Genomic DNA, 19,814 nt, shown 5'->3' with positions numbered 1-19,814 from the left:
TACTAAACCCACATCAATAAAATTAGTTTGTATATGCAGTAAAGCATGCTTGTTATACTCACTGTGAAACCTAAGGGGTTGATATTTTGAATTGTGTAAAATGGCTGTTTAATCCTTTCTCCTCTGATCCTTCCCTTCTTCCAGATTCCCCAAATCACCTCCAGATAGTACAGAGGCTTGGGGACAAGCTGGGCATGCTCAGTTTGGTGTGTATTGCTAGAGAGTTTTTTTTTTCTTGGGAGAGTGCATGTGATCAGCACAGGGCCAATAAGCACCTTTATAGACAGAGGGTCAGGGGTCCTGCAGCCTCATAGGACAGTCATGGGAGAATAAAAACTCCTCCTACAAGGTTTAACTAGACAGTGATAGACGTCACAAGACTGCTATATACTGCTGAACAGGTACTGTATTTAGCAGTTTATACACTGCTCAAAAAAATTAAAGGAACAAATTGAAAACACATTAGATTTCAATGGGGAAAATATCCTGCTGGTTATGTATACTGACATGGACTGGGTATGCATGCCTGACAACATCGGGGCATGCCTCTAATGAGACGACGGATGGTGTCCTGGGGTAGTTTCTCCCAGATTTGGACCAGGGCATCACTGAGCTTCTCAACAGCCTGAGCTGCAACCTAGCGGACCGAAACATAATGTCCCAGAGGTGTTCCATTGGATTTAGATCAGGCGAGCGTGGGGGCTATTCAGTGGTATAAATTCCTTCATCCTCCAGGAACTGGCTGCATACTCTCGCCACATGAGGCCGGGCATTGTCGTACACCAGGAGGAACCCAGAACCCACTGCACCGGCATAGGTTCTGACAATGGGTCCAAAGATTTCGTTCCGATACCTAATGGCAGTCAGGGTGCCATTGTCTAGCCTGCAGAGCAGGGGTCTCAAACCTTCAGCTGTTGCAGAACTACAATTCCCATGAGACATTGCAAGGCTGACAGTTACAAGCATGACTCCCATAGGCAGAGGCATGATGGGACTTGTAGTTCTGCAACAGCTGGAGGGCCACCAGTTTGAGACCCCTGCTGTAGAGGTTTGTGCGTCCCTCCATGGATATGCCTCCCCAGGCCATTACTGACCCACCACCAAACCAGTGGTGTTGAAAGGTGTTTTAGGCAGCATAACGTTCTTCACGGCTTCTCCAGACCCTTTCACATCTGTTACATATGCTCAGGGTGAACCTGCTCTCATCTGTGAAAAGCACAGGGTGCCAGTGGTGGACCTGCCAATTCTGGTGTTCAATGGCAAATGCCAGTCAAGCTCTGCGGGGCCGGGCAGTGAGCACAGGGCCCACTAGAGGACGTCGGGCCCTCAGGCCACCCTCATGAAGTCTGTTTCTGATTGTTTAGTCAGAGACATTCACACCAGTGGCCTGCTGGAAGTCATTTTATAGGGCTCTGGCAGTACTCATCCTGTTCATCCTTGCACAAAGGAGCAGATACCTGTCCTGCTGATGGGTTAAGGACCTTTTAAGGCCCTGTCCAGCTCTCCTAGAGTAACTGCCTGTCTCCTGCAATCTCCTCAATGCTCTTGAGACTGTGCTGGGAAACACAGCAAACCTTCTGGCAATGGCACATATCGATGTGCCATCCTGGAGGAGCTGGACTTCCTGTGCAACCTCTATAGCAGTGATTCTCAACCAGGATTCCTCCAGAGGTTGCTAGGGGTTCCTTCAGCATTGGGCAATTTCTGCCTCTCAGATAAGTTCCCACTGTTCCCAAGATCCCATTGAACTTTTTAACTATCTGTAAGGAGGTAATTCTTCCCAATGACCACAAGTGTAAGGACCATTCTTCCCACTGACGGTCACACTAATGTATCATGAATTGTAGATTTCTAATGTTTAACAGGGGTTCCCTGAGACTGCAGAACTATTTCAAGAGTTCCTCTGTGTTGAAAAGGTTGAGAAAAGCTGCTCTATAGGGACCAGGTATCGCCTCATGCTATCACTACTGAGACTGACCCTAGCCAAATCCAAAACTAGTGAAAAACAGTCAGAAAAGATGAGTAGGGAAAAATATGTCAGTGGCCTCCACCTGTAAAACCATTCCTGTTTTGGAGGTTGTCTCATTGTTGCCCCTCTAGTGCACCTGTTAATTTCATTAACACCAAAGCAGCTAAAACTGATTACCAAACCCCACTGCTACTTAACTAACCAGACCCATATCCCAGGAGTTTAATTGACTTGATGCTATACTCTGATTAAAAAAGTGTTCCTTTAATTTTTTTAGCAGTGTATTTACTAAAACCATTGCATTTGCATGTTCTGTGTACTGTCTGAGACCAGATATAGTGAATGCAGGGGCCTTGGTTTAGTAACACTTTTTCAAGTCGAAAATGAAATGTGAAAATTTTAAAAAATTGGGTCTGGGAGAAGGTTTAAAAAGTTTAATAATACAACATACAATAACTGCAAAAAAACAACAAAAATAACCAAATCAAGGGAAACTGTACTGTAATTCTTGGGTTACCATAGTTGGAAGTTAAGACTTTTGTAAATTTATAGTAGCTTCAGCTTTGCTATGAGAAGAATGACGCTAGGATCTAAAAATTTCAAGCTGTTACCTCAATTACTACATTCAGTGTCATACGATTAATTTATTTTCTAAGTCATGATGAGCTGTCAGTGGTACCCATGATGAAAACAAACAAAATTCAATGGACAGCATTGTGTTCTTTCTGTTAGCTCAGAAACCACGGCACGAAAATATATACTTTCCCATCACCCGTATTGTCCTCATGACTTACCATGCTACTTGTGTTCATTGTCCGTGTATAGGCTCCCTTCTAATGCTGTACAACAGTCATAATTGTGTATATCCTCTTTCATGACAGTATAATTCTTCCTTCGTGGTTTTAACAGTTTAGAAATTGTATGCAGAACATTGAGATAATGTAAACTATAAATATTAAAGCTGAATTCCAGCTATTTTTTTTTTTGCATAGTTACATTGGTATAGTGTGGACCAGTGTAAGAAAAACCTATTCCATACTTGGCTGATCCCTGTAGAAGTGGACTATTGCTGTAGTAACTGCTACTACTACAGTGATGCTTGCTGTCTTCCGGGTCCCATGCTGAGCAACTGTCCTGTTGCATAGTGAACAGAGGGGGTCGCACTTTCAGCACGAGCTTCAGTCACAGAACAGATTTTTCCCAATGAATACAAGAAGTTCTAGACCTGCTCTAATTGGATGAGGTGGAGTGTGGGTATGGAATATGCATACTTAGGGTTAGGTTTTGCGGAAGGAGGTTAGGTGTTGGTGAGGAGCAAAAATGTTAGGAGTTCAGGCATAGGGATAGTTGAGTGTAAGGACCAGGCTACTTTTCAGTGGTAAAGGTGCAGGGCAATACAACAGGTTCAGTAGCTTATATTCCCCTTGCTTTCCCAATGTTGTGTTCACTGTCAGGACAATCCAGGTATCACTCTGATCCACCCAGGGCTGCAAAAAGACTGAGAAGAATGGGACTTTCAAATCCCCAGACACCAGATGCGTGGGCACTGACAAATCATCAGCCATGGAGGTAAGTAGAGTGGGGGGGGGTGCGGTTAGTTCACCTTTTCATTTTTTCTAAAAGGGTGAAAAAACCCTTTAAACTGGGCTTTAAATATTAAATCTTGGAAGAGAAAAATGAAAAAAATTTCATTGTTTGGGGTGACCCTTGCAGGTTAGTTGAATGTAGCTAATTTATTACTACTGAAGCCCTACAAGTCTGTGACTGCTGAATGAGTGAAGAATGTTGCTGCTACTTGTCCTTGTAGAGAAACCTGCAGCACGAGACAGAACACTTTGTATGACTAATGCTAAACTCCTGATGGCATCCTGGTGCAAACAATAGAAGTAATTTTATAGGAAACACCTCATCCTGCACCAAACCACAAGGGTGCCAAGGAGGAAAACACAGGTCCTTAAAACTGGAGCAATTTTATTGTGACTGCTAACAATATGAAATATATCAAAGAAGGCTGATGTGTTACTCTGCATTTGGAATTGCAAGTACAAGTTTTGGCAGAGTTTTCAGAGCTAGATTTAGATGTTTTTTTGCCCAAGGCACAGTTTATGCTGACTCCCTTTCTGATAGACACCACCCCTTCTGTGGAGGAAAAAGTGATTATTAAAAGATCAAGAGAGTGGTGTTGATAAGAACATGATTTTTATTTTTTTTATCTTTTTTAATCATTTTCTTGATGCAATATACATACAACTGTAGCCCGCGCAGGGGCGAGACCAAGTGGTCTCCAGTCACAAAACAACATACATAACATATGTCAAAAAAAACTAAACAAAAAAAACAATACTACTAATCTACTTCCCCAATAAGGATTTTTGCATTTTTATGTGGAAAAATACAACTCAGCAGGTCAGACTACCAACTAGAGGAGAGGGATGCATGTTGCCTTTCTGAGCCAGGAGTCTCATCTCAAGAACCCTACGGTTCCTCTAGAAGTTGCTAGGGATTCCTTGATCCGTGGCTGATTGCCCACCTATCTGATGGTGCCTGTATAATTCCATTGACACTTGGCAAAGCCAGCAGCATGATGTCAATAATCTTTTTAGCTGTCAGTAAGGGTGGCATTTTGTGTGATCACCACTGTAAGGGTGGCATTCTTCCCTTCTTCCCACTGACCGCCAATGTATGTGGCATTCCTCCCACTGTCCCCCAATTAATTTCTCTGGTTCTCTGAGATGTAAAAATTATTCCAAGGGTTCGCTTGGGTAAAAAGGTCAGGAAAAGGTTGATATGAACCCAAACCAAAAATATGTATATACTATATTGCTTCTTACCAATCCTCAGATCTGGTGGCTGCATTCGATTTCTTGCAGGCCTTTTTTCCATGTGGTAATTTTGCAAACAACACACTTCTTGTCCCTGGTTGGCTATGCTCACTCCTTCACTGTATCTGTAGAGGAAGAAATGGTTATCACCCAGTCTGATAATTTTTTTGATCAAAAATAAAGTTTTATTGAGCATATTGAAAGAATATACAAACAAGCACAAAGTGCAACAGGCACTGTTTATGAGGATAAAGCAGTGACAGAACCATACTAAGTGTAGAAATATGAAAGGTCAAGATATTGAGGATTACCGGAACCTATACCTAGTAGAACTGATTATATCCTGATAGGGGCGTTAAAGGGACAGCCCAGTACTGTGCAATGTAACTTGGTATGCCTCAGTGTGGGGAGACATTCGAACATTGGTTTTGCAAGCAAGTGTGTTCAGCATTGGATAGTGTGAGCTGCGCATGGTATGAGGGTTACTCCTTGTCAGTATAAGTGGAGGAGATCACCTGTCCCATATTTTATTGTATTTAGTCGGGCAACCCCTGTGTGAATACAGTAATTTCTTGTAGGGGAGGGTGGTATTGACAGCCCTAATTCACTGCTAGATGGTGGTGGTGGGGGGGTGTATGGGGGTGACTCCTGGATCCAGGACCTAGCTATTTGCATTCTGGCCAAGAACAGGGACTCTTGCAAAATTATGTTAAGACATTTTTCCTCCTCGGGGGGCATAAGGTCAAAGGGGATCCCATGCGATCGTGGAGGAATTTTACCCCCTGCGACCAGTATCCTTAAAGGCTTGAAGGACCAAATTAGGTGGTAGAATGTTACCCAGTTTGATATTTAAACATGTCGGCATTTGCTTATGTGTATGATTAGTAGTTTACTTAAGACAGGGATTTTTTTCTGTCTGTTCATCTCACAGAAAGTGACAAGGACACAGCATTTCTGACAGGAACAACGGGTATTTTCTGTACTTGCTAGAGATATTTGTAGCCTGTAAATAAAAACAAATGCAGCCACCACATGTAAGGGATATTTGTAGCCTGAAAAAATAAAAACGAATGCAGCAACCACATGGAAGGACCATTAAGCTTCAATATTTAAAAGAAATATATTGGATTAAGTTATTTTTTAAAACCCAGCTTCAGGAAATCTAAAAATTCTCCCTTGCGGTGGGGCTGCACCTACACTGCAAGAGTTACCTTCTCAGTTAGATCAAAGGGAGAGTAAAAGCACATACCTCCTCTGCTCCCTGGCATATAGCTCTCCCCCATGTTTTGGCAGTGCACTGTTCCTCAGCGTCCTTATGTCCAACGTCCAATACTGAGACTTATGCTGCGTACACACGAGCGGACTTTACGGCAGACTTTTCCCGGCGGACGGGATTTCGTCGGACAATTCGATCGTGTGTGGGCTCCAGCGGACTTTGTTTTCTCAAAAGTTGGACGGACTTAGATTTGAAACATGTTTTAAATCAATCCGTCGAACTCGAGTCCGGTCGAAAAGTCCGCTCGTCTGTATGCTAGTTTGACGGACAAAAAGCCACGCTAGGGCAGCTATTGGCTACTGGCTATGAACTTCCTTGTTTTAGTCCGGTCGTGCGTCATCACGTACGAATTCGACGGACTTTGGTGGATTGTGCGTAGGCAAGTCCGTTCATTCAGAAAGTCCGTCATAAAGTCCGTCGAAAAGTCCGCCGGGCAAAGTCTGCCGTAAAGTTCGCTCGTGTGTACGCGGCATTAGACCGCTAGAGCATGCGGCAGAAGACACTGTGGGGACCAGTCTAGCAGCACAGAGGATCAGGTAAAATAATCAATTTTTCCGTGCCCTCTAGACAAACAGTTAAGGTAGAATTTCCAAATTAAAAAATTAACTATAGGAAGTGTGGGCAGGAGATGTTGAGAGGAATCAGAAGACTCACTATAACATCTGAATGATGTTGTCATTTTTAATCTTGAGCGGGATTCAGTTTTCAGTCCAGGCAGTTTTCAATCTCATGTATAAGGCCAGATTAACAGCCAATCCAAAAATAGGGGCAATAGTCCTGGAGTAAGCCGTATTTGGACTATGGCATTGGGCTGGTGTCATAAGGCCTCCAATGGACAAGACTGAAGCAATTAAAAGTTGGCTCCAGCATTAGAAAAACAGGTTGGAACTTTTCTAAGGATTTTAGCATACCAATGTAAGTTTTTTGCCTAACTTTGCCACTCCAGCAGCTCCAGTTATTAGTTATACCAAAGAGAGCTTTTCCGGAGATGAAGGCAGTGTTGTGTAAAGGACCACTGTTACCAATCCCAACTTCAGCCAAGAATTTCTTGTACAAAAAGATGCCTCTGATGATGGGTTTGGAACAGTCTTGTCCCAGGAAATTAATAAGGAAGAACATTCAGCAGCATACATCAGCTGAAAGCAAATCATTGCATAGAGAAACTATTTCATAGTGGAAAGGCATGGTCTGGCCATAAAGTGGGAATTAGGGTCAATCATTTCTAGCTGATTTCCACATTTGATTTGTAGAGCTTTGGTTGAAATCACATCACCATTCATTGTTCCACAACTTACCTGGTAACCAGACCTTATTATTATTATTTGCTGTCAGCAGTCCTTTATATATGTGAGCTGACTGATGCTCAGGGCATTCTCTCACTCTCTCTGCTGTGAAAGCCTGCTACTTGGTGAAATGGCTGAGTGCTGACAGAAGACCAAACAGATACATGTGCTGGTTGTTTTTTAGGAACCTATTAGGGGCACCCTATTAGTCAGGAACTGGCATAGTTTCAGACACGCAAATGGAGCTTTGTACGTAGCTGCTGTAAAAATTCAAACTGTGTATGCTGTCTTGCTGAACAAAAGTGAAGAACAAACCTGGACCATTTCGTTTTATGATGTATGAAACAGTACTGCACTGATTATAAAACTACTTTTAATACTATTAACACCAAACTATTTCTATCCATTGTAAGAATACATTATATTTAAAGAATCATACTTTATAGAAAGATATATTGTATATGTATACATTTGTCTGCATACTTTCCAATATAACGCATTTTCTGCAGGTTCAAGCATACCCTATAAACTCTTATAATTATGTCTTTTATTCTATTATTCAATTGTCAAGGTCATGCATTTCACCTTAAAAGTAAAAAAAATATGCCCATACAGGGAGTTTAAAAAATGACTAGACACCTTTGCTTTAGCATAAGGCATGCAGTTTATGGTGCCTACATGACTCTTGCTGCTATTGACACTTCAAAGGGTTTGAAACATAGTTTCTGTGTGTGTCACTACATTAGTACATTATAGCTGAGTAGGTTTAAACCAGCCAACTCCCATGATGCAACAGGAGCTCCCATAATTTTCTTTATCTAAGCTGTGCTAATTAATTGACATTTCCTACATCCAAAACGTTACACTGCTCCTGTTACATTTTCTGTGACTTTGCAATATAGGTAAATAAAATAAAAATATAAATGGTTTAACGCCAGGGACCTCTTTATATTTACAAAGAAATCTGTTTGCAAAGTGTGAATCTTTTTGATTCACCTGGATGTTGAATATTGTCATAAAGAATCAAAAACAGTAAAACATTGGATTGAGAGTAACTTGGTCTGCGAGTATTCTACAAGACGTGTAGATTTTTTTAATGTATTTTAACTTGATACACGAGCGACGTCTTGATATATGAGAAGCGTCACATCACAACTGAGTAAAAAAGGGAAGAGAGGCGCCTCTAAGTGTAGCAACATGATTACATTTAATGAAGGTACAACATTTAGCAACTCACATGGTTGATAATTAAAACAGGCACATCTAAGTATGCAGGCATCCAGGGTAAAGCATCCACCATCCTCTGCACTGCCATTGACGTCATCCCTTCCATGCTGCGCTCCACGAGTACTTCAAGCATTTCTCTCAGATCGCTCTACTGCAAGGTAGTCTTCCCGGTCACGATTGCAGACCGACAGCTGTGACAGAGGTGTGTCTCTTCTATTTTATACTCTGTAGCTCCTGCTGGATTTTACTTCTAATCCCCTTGTGGAGGCTTCCATTTGTGGATGGACATTTTATGGTTATACAACCTATCACATTGCTATTATCCTTTTATATATGGACTATAAACGGAAGGACTTATGAGGACATGGTTGTGGAACGAATTATCTGAGTTTCCACTATTTCTTATGGGGAAATTCGCTTTGATATACAAGTGCTTTGGATTACAAGCATGCTTCTGGAACGAATTATGCTCGCAATCCAAGGTTTTACTTTATATTAAGATGAACTACTAGAACAGAGGTAATTTGAACCAAATATGTAAGTGTTTTGTAGGTTCAGTCATTGGTAGAGTCCAGCTTAGGTTAATATAGACTGATATTTTTGAGGAAATTTCAAATTCCCAGGTATTGGAATTTAGATACACAAGGAATGCAGGAGACATTAGGTGGCAATGAAGAAAGAAAGTCACCTATGGGCATAAGAGAAGATGTGTGCCAGTTGATTTGGAGTCCCAAGAAGGTTCCAAATGTGTTAACTTTGTGGAGGATTTGTGAAAAAAAGATTCATTCCTATCTCCAAAACAAAACAAAGTGTTATACGTGGTCTTCATTAGAGCCCAATTAATCTGTAAGTGGTAGAGCTGGGAGAGGTATAGAGAGGGATGTATGTTGATGTACTTTACAGTGCTTTCTATCCACCCCTGCCCAGGACAGGTTTATTTTAATTTTACATGAAGCTTGTTTTTTCTTCACTGGTAATTTTAGACTATGGGAAATGCAAACTACACAAAATTGAGAAATGACAAAAAGGAACGGAATATATTCATAAAGGTTTTTATTTTGTATTTATGAACAGTTGTGCTCCAGGAAGAAGCATAATTTGCTTACATTGTAAATACAGCCCCGGACAAAGACTACACAGTTATGCTAGAATTTAAAACTAATCAGTAAATGTACAATGTTGAAGGACATTGTGATTCTCCGAGTATGTTACCAAACAGTGATTGCTTTGTGTTCCTGCTAGCCTTGACTTCAGGGTTGGTGTAACAATCCCTTCCTTGCCATGTATCTATCCAAGTCAGTGTAACTAATTTCTAATTCATGGTCACATACTTGGATCTCTCTCCAAAGATCTGTCAAATCTTTGCTATAATAATTTTCATATAATGTCAGTGTACCTTTAAACCAAATCTGTGGGTATGCCATCAGTTAGGGGTCTATTTATAAAGCATTGAATGTGACTTTCACCAAATACTTTCTGGTGAAGAATCTTCCAGGTCTACAGTATGTGCTTTAAACAAAGTTGATTGATTCTTCACCAAAGATGGTTAGGTTAAAGTCATATGTACTGCTTTTTAAATAGACCTATTAAAGGTATAGTAACAACAGTGTTCCATAGAATGAATACATTTTAATTGAAACTCTAAACTACTTATTGCTTGGACGAAAAAAAAAAAAAAATTCAGACTCTGTCCTATGGCAGTCATGTGACCAGCTGGGAATCATTAGTCACCTGGTTTCTGCTGAAGGGTCAGCTACAAGATTTCTCTCTAGGCAAATGATCATGATTATAAACATCTCAATTTTCTTAAGGTGTTCAAAGACATTAGTTGTCACTTCCTGCCCATCAATTATACAAACATTATATTCATATTATTATTATATAAACATTATATTATGTTTTATTGTAGCCCTGATGAAGGGGGAGTTCCTTTGACCTCCAAAACGCAATGGCTGTCTTTTAACACAACATCAATAAATTCATTTGGACTCTTATTTTTTGGTCTGGCACTCCTTCCATGTATGCAGGTTTTTACTGGTAACCTGCTGGAGTACCCACAGTAGGGTAGCCGTGCCTGAGCAGCCATATCTGAGCCAGTGGGCTCTTCAAATGTTTCTAGCTCTCTCATTTCCTTGTATAAACTCATATCAAAGTTCCAGTGCCTATTGGATGCCCCCTTTTTTTCATTGGAGTCTACTTCCTGCCCATCAGACAGCCAACAACGGCCCTGACCATTCTTGTGGGAAAGAAAAAATTAACAGGTCAGAAAAGTTTGGCCATTTGATATTGTTTCTACTACGATAAGCCAGCACTGGTAAGATCTGTGCCATTCCACTGCCTAAACAGAAACTTTCTTTTGACCAGATCTACTTTTTTTTTGTCTGGTTGTGCATACATACTGAATGTTCAGCTTATTGTTGGCCATTATCCATGATCATTCCCTAATTGGTACCGTGGTAAATAGACAACAAATTCATTTTTTACGACAGCCCCAGCTGACCATTAGTTTGGGGAGGTTGTACCCTTTATCCATAGGTAAGAAAGCAGTATTTCAGCTGTTGTAAAAAAAAATATTTTTTTGTATTCAAATTTGGTTTATTTATTATTGGTTTCCAAATACATCCAGTAACTATGTTATCATCTGTTTCTTGTTAAATATTTTAGAAGTTTTTGCAATTACATGAACACATTATATTCATTCCAAAAATGGAAACAAGCCTTGTGAACAATAAAAAGGAATTCATGAAAATTCTTAAACTGAAAAACACAAAGTGAGAAATGAGTGAGTGTGGATATCAATATATGGTTGTCCAGGGCTGGGTAATTCATCAAGCATAAAGCCTGGAAAGTGTAATCCAGACTATATTCAGCCCAGTCAGTACAGTGAGAAATGAGATCCGCGATAGTACAATTCCAGCTTCATATGCATAATACCAGGGGACAGTGATGATTTATCATGATTGGTGAGTGGTAACATGATGGTTCAGTGGCTACTTCCCTTGCATATTAGTTACAGTTGAGTTTTGATTAATTACTGAAATCTATGAATTCTGAAAGATGACTACCTCCACTATACAAAACAGCAATGTCGATAACGAGATGGCATTCTTTTCTTGCAGTTCCTCATTGTGTGAAACTGTTTTGAGAGGACTGATTTTATTAGTACTTGGAGTCATGTGTGGTGTAGTCACCAAGTATAGAAGAAGCCTGTAGTGATTAAGCACACAGAGGACCCCTTCTAACACCAGTGTGCTTAGCAAAGCAGTTAACCCAAACCCAAATTTCCTGAGAATTGGGCTGAAAGGAAACCATCTGATGCACACTGTATATCACTGATTTGCTCTACCACATATACCAATCAAGGGGCTCTTTGAACCCTCATTTTACTTCCATGCTGCAGAGTGTGTGGTGGCCCCCCCTACACTGAGACTGGAATCCTGCTTCTCCCTTGATCTCTAGTCAGCGGTTTGATCCATTAGGTTCCCTGTTTTTTAAGTAACAGCAGAGCTGTGATTATGGGAGATTGTTCGATTACTGTAATGTTGTAGCCCTAAGAGGGAAGTATTATACTTCCTTTACAGAATAGTGCTTGATAACTAGAGTTCTTCCCTATATGTCTTAATATTACTGGAGGCGGGTAATCCCACCCCATGATTCCCCGTATCTTCTACTTGTAAATAAATGCAGGAGTTTTATAGTAAGGGGTCCAATGGATCTCTACTATTTCTACTATACTACTATTTCTACTATATTTCTACTATGCTATTTCACTCTTTCCACCTCTTGTATTCCTCTTTTGTTTGACTAGACAATGCCATTATAATTGATGGTCAAAAATAGTAATAGATTAGACATGACCTCAGACTAGCAGGACTTAAGCCTACCAAAGGGTTGGTTGATGCATGGAAAAGACTTCTAGCAGAGTTAGCCAGTCAGTCAATAATAAGTGGATTCAAACATGCTTGAGACAAAGAGCATAGATCTATACTCAAGCACAAAAAGTTAACAAAAAGTAACAAAAAAATATATAAATTGTAAAAAAGGTGCAGACTAGATGGACCACTTGGTCTTATTATTGCCGTCACTCTTCTATGTTTCTATCTTTCTATTAGGTTTAAAACATGTTCTAAGGAGAGCATAGAAAAGGCATCATGTTTATTTTAAGTATTTGTATTATAGCTTCATGACAACTTGTTCATTATTAGGCCAGGAGTAAAGAGACATCTGGAACAGAGTCAGTTTTGCTTGGATTAAATTGCAAATCAAACAATGATATGGCATTCTTTCAATATTACGTAAGGACAGCAGATATAGGCATGAAGGATTATGTAATTGTCTTATGGCCCAGTGAGGTAGGACTAGACTTGCTAGTAGAATTATCACATCTATATGGTCATAGCTAGTTGAAAAGATTGGATGATTGAATTTTGCCTTTGTATGTTCACTTTTTACAGAATTGTTTTATATTGTATAACACAGCTGCATGAATTCTTTTAAGAATCTTTTTACAAGTATAGCCTAAAATCCAAAATCTACCACGGTGTGTTTTAACCTTTTTTTACTCAAGGCACCCTTTAAAATTCTGCACAATCTTGAGGCACGCCGTTATAAAATTTAAAAAATGAAACAACTAGTTTTAAATAACACAGCAACATCCACACATGTAGGACACCCAAAGTTAGGGGCAATTTATTCTTCTAAAGCGAATACACCTTTGTACAATGGTACTGACTAGTACTCCAATGTTTCTCTCCCTCTTCGGTTTCTCTCCCTCACTTAGCTAATGTGACCACAGTGCTGATGGAGAGGGGCAGGGGAGGGGGAAACAAGGATGCCCCTCATCAACCGATGACATAATTGGTTGTTACAACGCCAGTGGCTAGAAGGTTGTAATGATGCACAATAAAAACCTGAGGTTTTGTGTAACTAGAAGAGGCAGGCTTGATCCACCTGCTGACTTGTATACAATTTTTGGGCAATTTTTAGGCATTTTGCCAAAGCACCTCTGAAGACAAGGTTGAAAAAGGCTGTTTTTCCCAGCTAGGCTTGCCCACGCTTATCCTGGAAGCAGTGATGGATGTTTTCAGAATTGTGGTCAGCGTGATGTCTTACATACAGTATCTCACAAAAGTAAGTACACCCTCACATTTTTGTAAATATTTTATTATATCTTTTCATGTGACAACACTGAAGAAATTACGCTTTGCTACAATGTAAAGTAGTGAGTGTACAGCTTGTATAACTGTAAATTTGCTGTCCCCTCAAAATAACTCAACACACATTAATGTTCAAACCGCTGGCAACAAAAGTGAGTACACCCCTAAGTGAAAATGTCCAAATTGGGCCCAAAGTGTCAATATTTTGTGTGACCACCATTATTTTCCGGCACTGCCTTAACCCTCTTGCGCATGGAGTTCACCAGAGCTTCACAGGTTGCCACTAGAGTCCTCTTCCACTCCTCCATGACGACATCATGGAGCTGGTGGATGTTAGAGACCTTGCGCTCCTCCACCTTCCGTTTGAGGATGCCCTACAGATGCTCAATAGGGTTTAGGTCTGGAGACATGCTTGGCCAGTCCATCAGCTTTACCCTCAGCTTCTTTAGCAAGTCAGTGGGCATGTTGGAGGTGTGTTTGGGGTCGTTATCATGTTGGAATACTGCCCTGCGGCCCAGTCTCTGAAGGGAGGAGATCATGCTTTGCTTTAGTATGTCACAATACATGTTGGCATTCATGGTTCACTCAATGAACTGTAGCTCCCCAATGCTGGCAGCACTCATGCAGCCCCAGACCATGACACTCCCACCACAATGCTTGACTGTAGGCAAGACACACTTGTCTTTGTACTCCTCACCTGGTTGCCCCCACACATGCTTGACACTATCTGAACCAAATAAGTTTGGCTTAGTCTCATCAGACCACAGGACATGGTTCCAGTAATCCTAATGCCCTGTACACACGGTCGGATTTTCCGACGGAAAATGTGTGATAGGACCTTGTTGTCGGAAATTCCGACCGTGTGTAGGCTCCATCACACATTTTCCATCAGATTTTCAAAGTCACAAAGTTTGAGAGCAGGTTATAAAATTTTCCGACAACAAAATCCGTTGTCGGAATTTCCGATCGTGTGTACACAAATCCGACGCACAAAGTGCCACGCATGCTCAGAATAAATAAAGAGATGAAAGCTATTGGCTACTGCCCCGTTTATAGTCCCAACGTCCGTGTTTTACGTCACTGCGTTCAGAATGATCGGATTTTCCGACAACTTTGTTTGACCGTGTGTATGCAAGACAAGTTTGAGCCAACATCCGTCGGAAAAAATCCTAGGATTTTGTTGTCGGAATGTTCGATCAATGTCCGACCGTGTGTACGGGGCATTAGTCTGCTTGTTTTCAGTAAACTGTTTGTGGGTTTCCTTGTGCATCATCTTTAGAAGAAGCTTCCTTCTGGGACAACAGCCATACAGACAAATTTGATGCAGTGTGCGGCGTATGGTCTGAGCACCGACAGACTCACCTCCCACCCCTTCAACCTCTGCAGTAATGCTGGCAGCACTCATACGTCTATTTCCCAAAGAAAATCTCTGGATATGACGCTGAGCACGTGCACTCAACTTCTTTGGTCAACCATGGCGAGACCTGCTCTGAGTGGAACCTGTCCTGTTAAACTGCTATATGATCTTGGCCACCGTGCTGCAGCTCAGTTTCAGGGTTTTGGCAATCTTCTTATAGCCTAGGCCATCTTTATGTAGAGCAACAATTCTTTTTTTCAGATCCTCGGAGAGTTCTTTGCCATGAGGTGCCATGTTGAACTTCCAATAACCAGTATGAGAAAGTGAGAGCGATAAAACCAAATTTAACACACCTGCTCCCCATTCACACCTGAGACTTTGTAACACTAACGAGTCACATGACACCGGGGAGGGAAAATGGCTAATTGGGCCCAATTTGGACATTTTCACTCAATCTTGTTGCCAGCGGTTTAGACATTAATGGCTGTGTGTTGAGTTATTTTGAGGGGACAGCAAATTTACACTGTTATACAAGCTGCACACTCACTACTTTACATTGTAGCAAAGTGTCATTTCTTCAGTGTTGTCACATGAAAAGATATAATAAAATATTTTCAAAAATGTGAGGGGTGTACTCACTTTTGTGAGATACTGTATATGGTGGTCTTGCCCATATTTGATTGGCTTTTGGTCCAGAGTCTTTGGCCTACTGCAGATGTTATTATTGTGACGGTCCGAAAGGATGCCCGGCTGGCTCTCTTACATTGCCCCTATACCAGGCCTTTTTGCACCCCAGCAGAAATTGGCCTCATACCTTTTTATTTCTGCCAAGCGGACCATTACCCATGCCTGGAAGACCCCATCTGTTACCTTCAAGGGGGTAAAAACCAGAATGACCGCTCTGATGTTAAATGAGCAGATGTTCAGTATATTGAGGGACTCACATGCAAAATTTTTGAAAATCTGGGAACTGTGGATAAGTTATCCTTTCCAGTCCCTGCCCCTGACTAGCTATGTTCGACTTTAAATCTTGCTTGCATAGGTCCCGCGTCCATGGTACTTGCCCTCTCCTGGGGCCGCTCTCCTCTTCTCTTTTCTTTCTCTCTCTTTTCTTCCCTTCCCTTACCCTGTTTCATCCTTTTCTTCCTTCATTCCTGATATGAAGACTATCAATACAGATTGCTCTCCTGCAGGGAATAGAGTATTATAGCCTGTGATATCTGCATAATTCCTAACTTGGTCCTCTATGGTCCTGGTAACAGTTTTTTGTTATGTTACTCATTACACATTTATACGTGTTTTTTTACATGCTTGTCCGATGTTGCCCCTGCTTGGGCGAACCATGACTTGTTATGATTCTTAAAACTTCAATAAAAATATTGAAACAGAAAAAGGCTGTTCTATCATTGCCTTGTAATGTTTAAAACAGTGGCGGCCTGAGCCCACCCAGTTGTGTGAAAATAGCTTATTAATATTTGCTATTGTCTTCCTGATTCTCCAGCACCACACTTACCTCTTCTAGTTCGTGGGCAGCGCTTCCTCCTGGCAGCCGGTGGCGGCTTCAACCAACGTGTCCTCCTCCTTGACTTCACAGCGACTTCCTCTGCATCTCCTCCAATACGAGTGCCTCTCCTCCCGGCCAATCGGGTTTCAGGACCAGCTTCTGGTTGGATGGGAGGAGAAGTGCTCGTATTGGAGGAGACACAGGGGAAGCCGCCATGAAGCCGAGGAGGAGAAGACGCCAGATGAAGCCGCCACCTGGAGGAAGCGCTGCCCGCGATATAGATGGGGTAAGTGCGGTGCTGGTGACCGACCGATGAAGGGGGGGGTTGCGGGTAATCCATCCAACCGACAGGGGGGGTTGCGGGTGATCTATCTGACCAACCAACTGGGGGGGTGTTTGTGTGGCTGATCCAACCGACCGAAGGGGTGGGGGGGGCAGCAAAAAACAGTTTTCACCACAATACCCACCACCTCTTCATCCACAGTCCTCTTCCCAGCCCCCAGCTCAGCTTTATTCAACCCAATTCCGGTAAGCCCAGGCCATTATGGACACCCCCCCCCCCCCCCCCCCCGGTGGTACGTCATCACACCAATATGATCTCTCAGTCCTCCTGGACAAATGGGATTCATGTATATGTGTGCAATCCTGTCCAGAACTAAAGATCACCCACCACCACCTACATTCCCATGGCCGCACAGCAGTGTGTTCTAAATTCTGCCTGCACACACTGTGTGACCAGCAGCAGCTGTCAATGGCAACTGTACACATCAATGGCCAGAGCCACTGCTGTTCACATTTAACCACTCATCTGAGTAGCAACATGCAAACAGAGCCCTCGACCGACCATAAATGCATACAGCGTGGGTCCAGGGTTGCCGTTTCTGCAGAGTGTTGGCTGCACATAAACTGGCTGCAGCTAATAATCATGATTGGATGCGGCCATAGCATAGAAAGTTGCTGTGTCCGGAGGCAGTGTTTAGCTGCCCATGAATGCAGAAACTATCTGCACATGATTGCTTGTGTGAATATAGCTTTAGGGTATCTATAAGAAGATTTTTAAAAAGACATAGCTAGGGTGGGGAAAAAAAAAGCTGGAGTTGGGCTTTAAACTTACAGTATACAATCAATATGACACAATGGGGTTGATTTACTAAAGACAAATAGACTCTGCAGTTTGCAAAGTGCAGTTGCACTCTGCATGAGGAGTTGCTCCAAATTTTTAAAAATTGCATTTTTGCTAGAACATGATTGGATAGCAGAAGTCAGCAGAGCTTCTGCTATCCAATCATGTTCTAGCAAAAATGCAATTTTTAAAAATGTTCCTTGCACATGATTGGGTGTTCTTTGCAAAGTGAACCATCACCTCATAAACTAAGCTCTGGAGTAACTGCTCTTGTAGAATGCAACTGCACTTTGCAAAATGCACAATCCGCCTTTAGTAAATCAACCCCTATGAAGAGTAATTTAAAAAAGGTGCATTTCATTCGATTTATTTTTGTTATTTGGTGTCCTACATTGGCTGAAATATATTTTATTGATTAGCCAATGCATAGTATGTTTGTCCTTCCACAAACTTTGTATTCTGTGGAGTTTTTAATTTGTAATCACAGTAGCAATTCAATAAAAGAAACATTAATGTACTGTATTTATTTTTGACTTTGAAAGTCAAGATGTTGAGAAAACCTGAAAATACCATTGACTATTTGTATTGTAACTTACTGTATATGCAAGTTTAGATGCACATTTCACCTATAACATGTTTTTTAATTGTCCCGCAACATGCCATAACATAAACTATATGGTGCCCTGATGCACTGTGGCATCCCCCAAAGATCCTATGCAAACATCAACTTTTTGAAAATTGGCACTTACATAGGGCTAGACAACCCTTCTAAGAGTAACTATATGACACCATTAAGGGTGCTTTCACACTGGGGCGTTGGGGGCATCGGCGTTTTTTTAGTGGTGCTATACCGTAGTTTTAGCAGTGCTATTCGGCTGCTAGCAGGGCGTTTTTAACCCCAGCTAGCGGCCGAAAAAGGGTTACATCGGCGGTTTGGCGGCGCTGCCCATTGATTTCAATGGGCAGGGGCCCTTTAGGAGTGGTGTATACACAGCTCCTACAGTGCTGCAAAGATGCTGCTTGCAGGACTTTTTTTACCGTCCTGCAAGCGTACCGCTCCAGTGTGAAAGCACTTGGGCTTTCACACTGGAGTGGCAGGAGAAGCTTTTTACAGGCGCTATTTTTAGCCTGCCATTCCAGATCATGCTAAAGTCATAGCATAATGCGCTAAGAAACTGGGCGTTTTGTTGCATGACAAAATGCATCAAATAATGTGCTTCAAAAATGCACCAAAGTCGCCTACAAAAAAAATGTACAGGAGCTACTTTGGTGTGTTTTTGAAGCAGAGGACAGACCATTCATTTGAATGGTGTTGCTGCAAAACCATGGCAAAAAATACACAATTTAAAAAAAAAAAAAATCAGGGCCTAAATCAGGATTATTATAGTTCCCACTGTGCCTCCGGACCCCTGTGAATGAAAGCTTTGCAGGCCTCATAGACCCCCATGCTACAGTCGTATCTCTGCCTCCCTCTTCTTTTAGCCATTCGTAAAATGGAGCCTGGGGTTGTGTGTCCTTATTTGTAATAAAAGTTAACAACAGATTTGTTTTCTGTGTGCAATTTGCATAATAAAATATATGCACGTGTTCTAAAAAAAATGGTGTCATGCCCCTGGTTATAAAGTGTGGCAGAGATTTAAAAAAAACAGGAATGACAGATTTACAATTACCTTTGCAAGTAAAAAAATTTACATATATATTCTGTATATACGAGGGGTCTTCAAAAAGTTAAAAAAAAAAATATATATATATATATATATATATATATATATATATATATATATATATATATATGTATGTAGCAGAGTTTAAAAAAGTGCAGAAACTTTTTGAAGAACACACATATATATATATATATAGATATCTAGATATCTAGCTATAGATATCTAGATATCTAGCTATAGATATCTAGATATCTATAGCTAGATATCTATATCTATATATATATATGTACTGTATATATTCAACAGAGTGTTTATATTATATATATATATATAGTTTTGCGTTAATGCTGATTGACTGCAGGCACTGTCTGACCCAAGATTTTCGGCCTGGCTCCTTCCACAAAAGTTATTAAGAAATTGACTTGTCTCAAGC

General features: G+C 41.2%; 1 protein-coding gene across 1 annotated transcript in view; it reads left to right on the top strand.

Moving 5' to 3' along the window:
* Positions 1 to 19,814, top strand: part of AHNAK2 (AHNAK nucleoprotein 2) — a 152,627-nt gene that overhangs the window by 44,176 nt on the left and 88,637 nt on the right. The gene's annotated exons all lie outside the window — the stretch shown is intronic.

This window comes from Aquarana catesbeiana, linkage group LG13 (genome assembly GCF_042186555.1).
Source record: "Aquarana catesbeiana isolate 2022-GZ linkage group LG13, ASM4218655v1, whole genome shotgun sequence".
Lineage (NCBI taxonomy): Eukaryota > Metazoa > Chordata > Amphibia > Anura > Ranidae > Aquarana > Aquarana catesbeiana.
The sequence above is the reverse complement of the archived record's forward strand: the minus strand, read 5'-3'. Positions and strand labels throughout refer to the sequence as shown.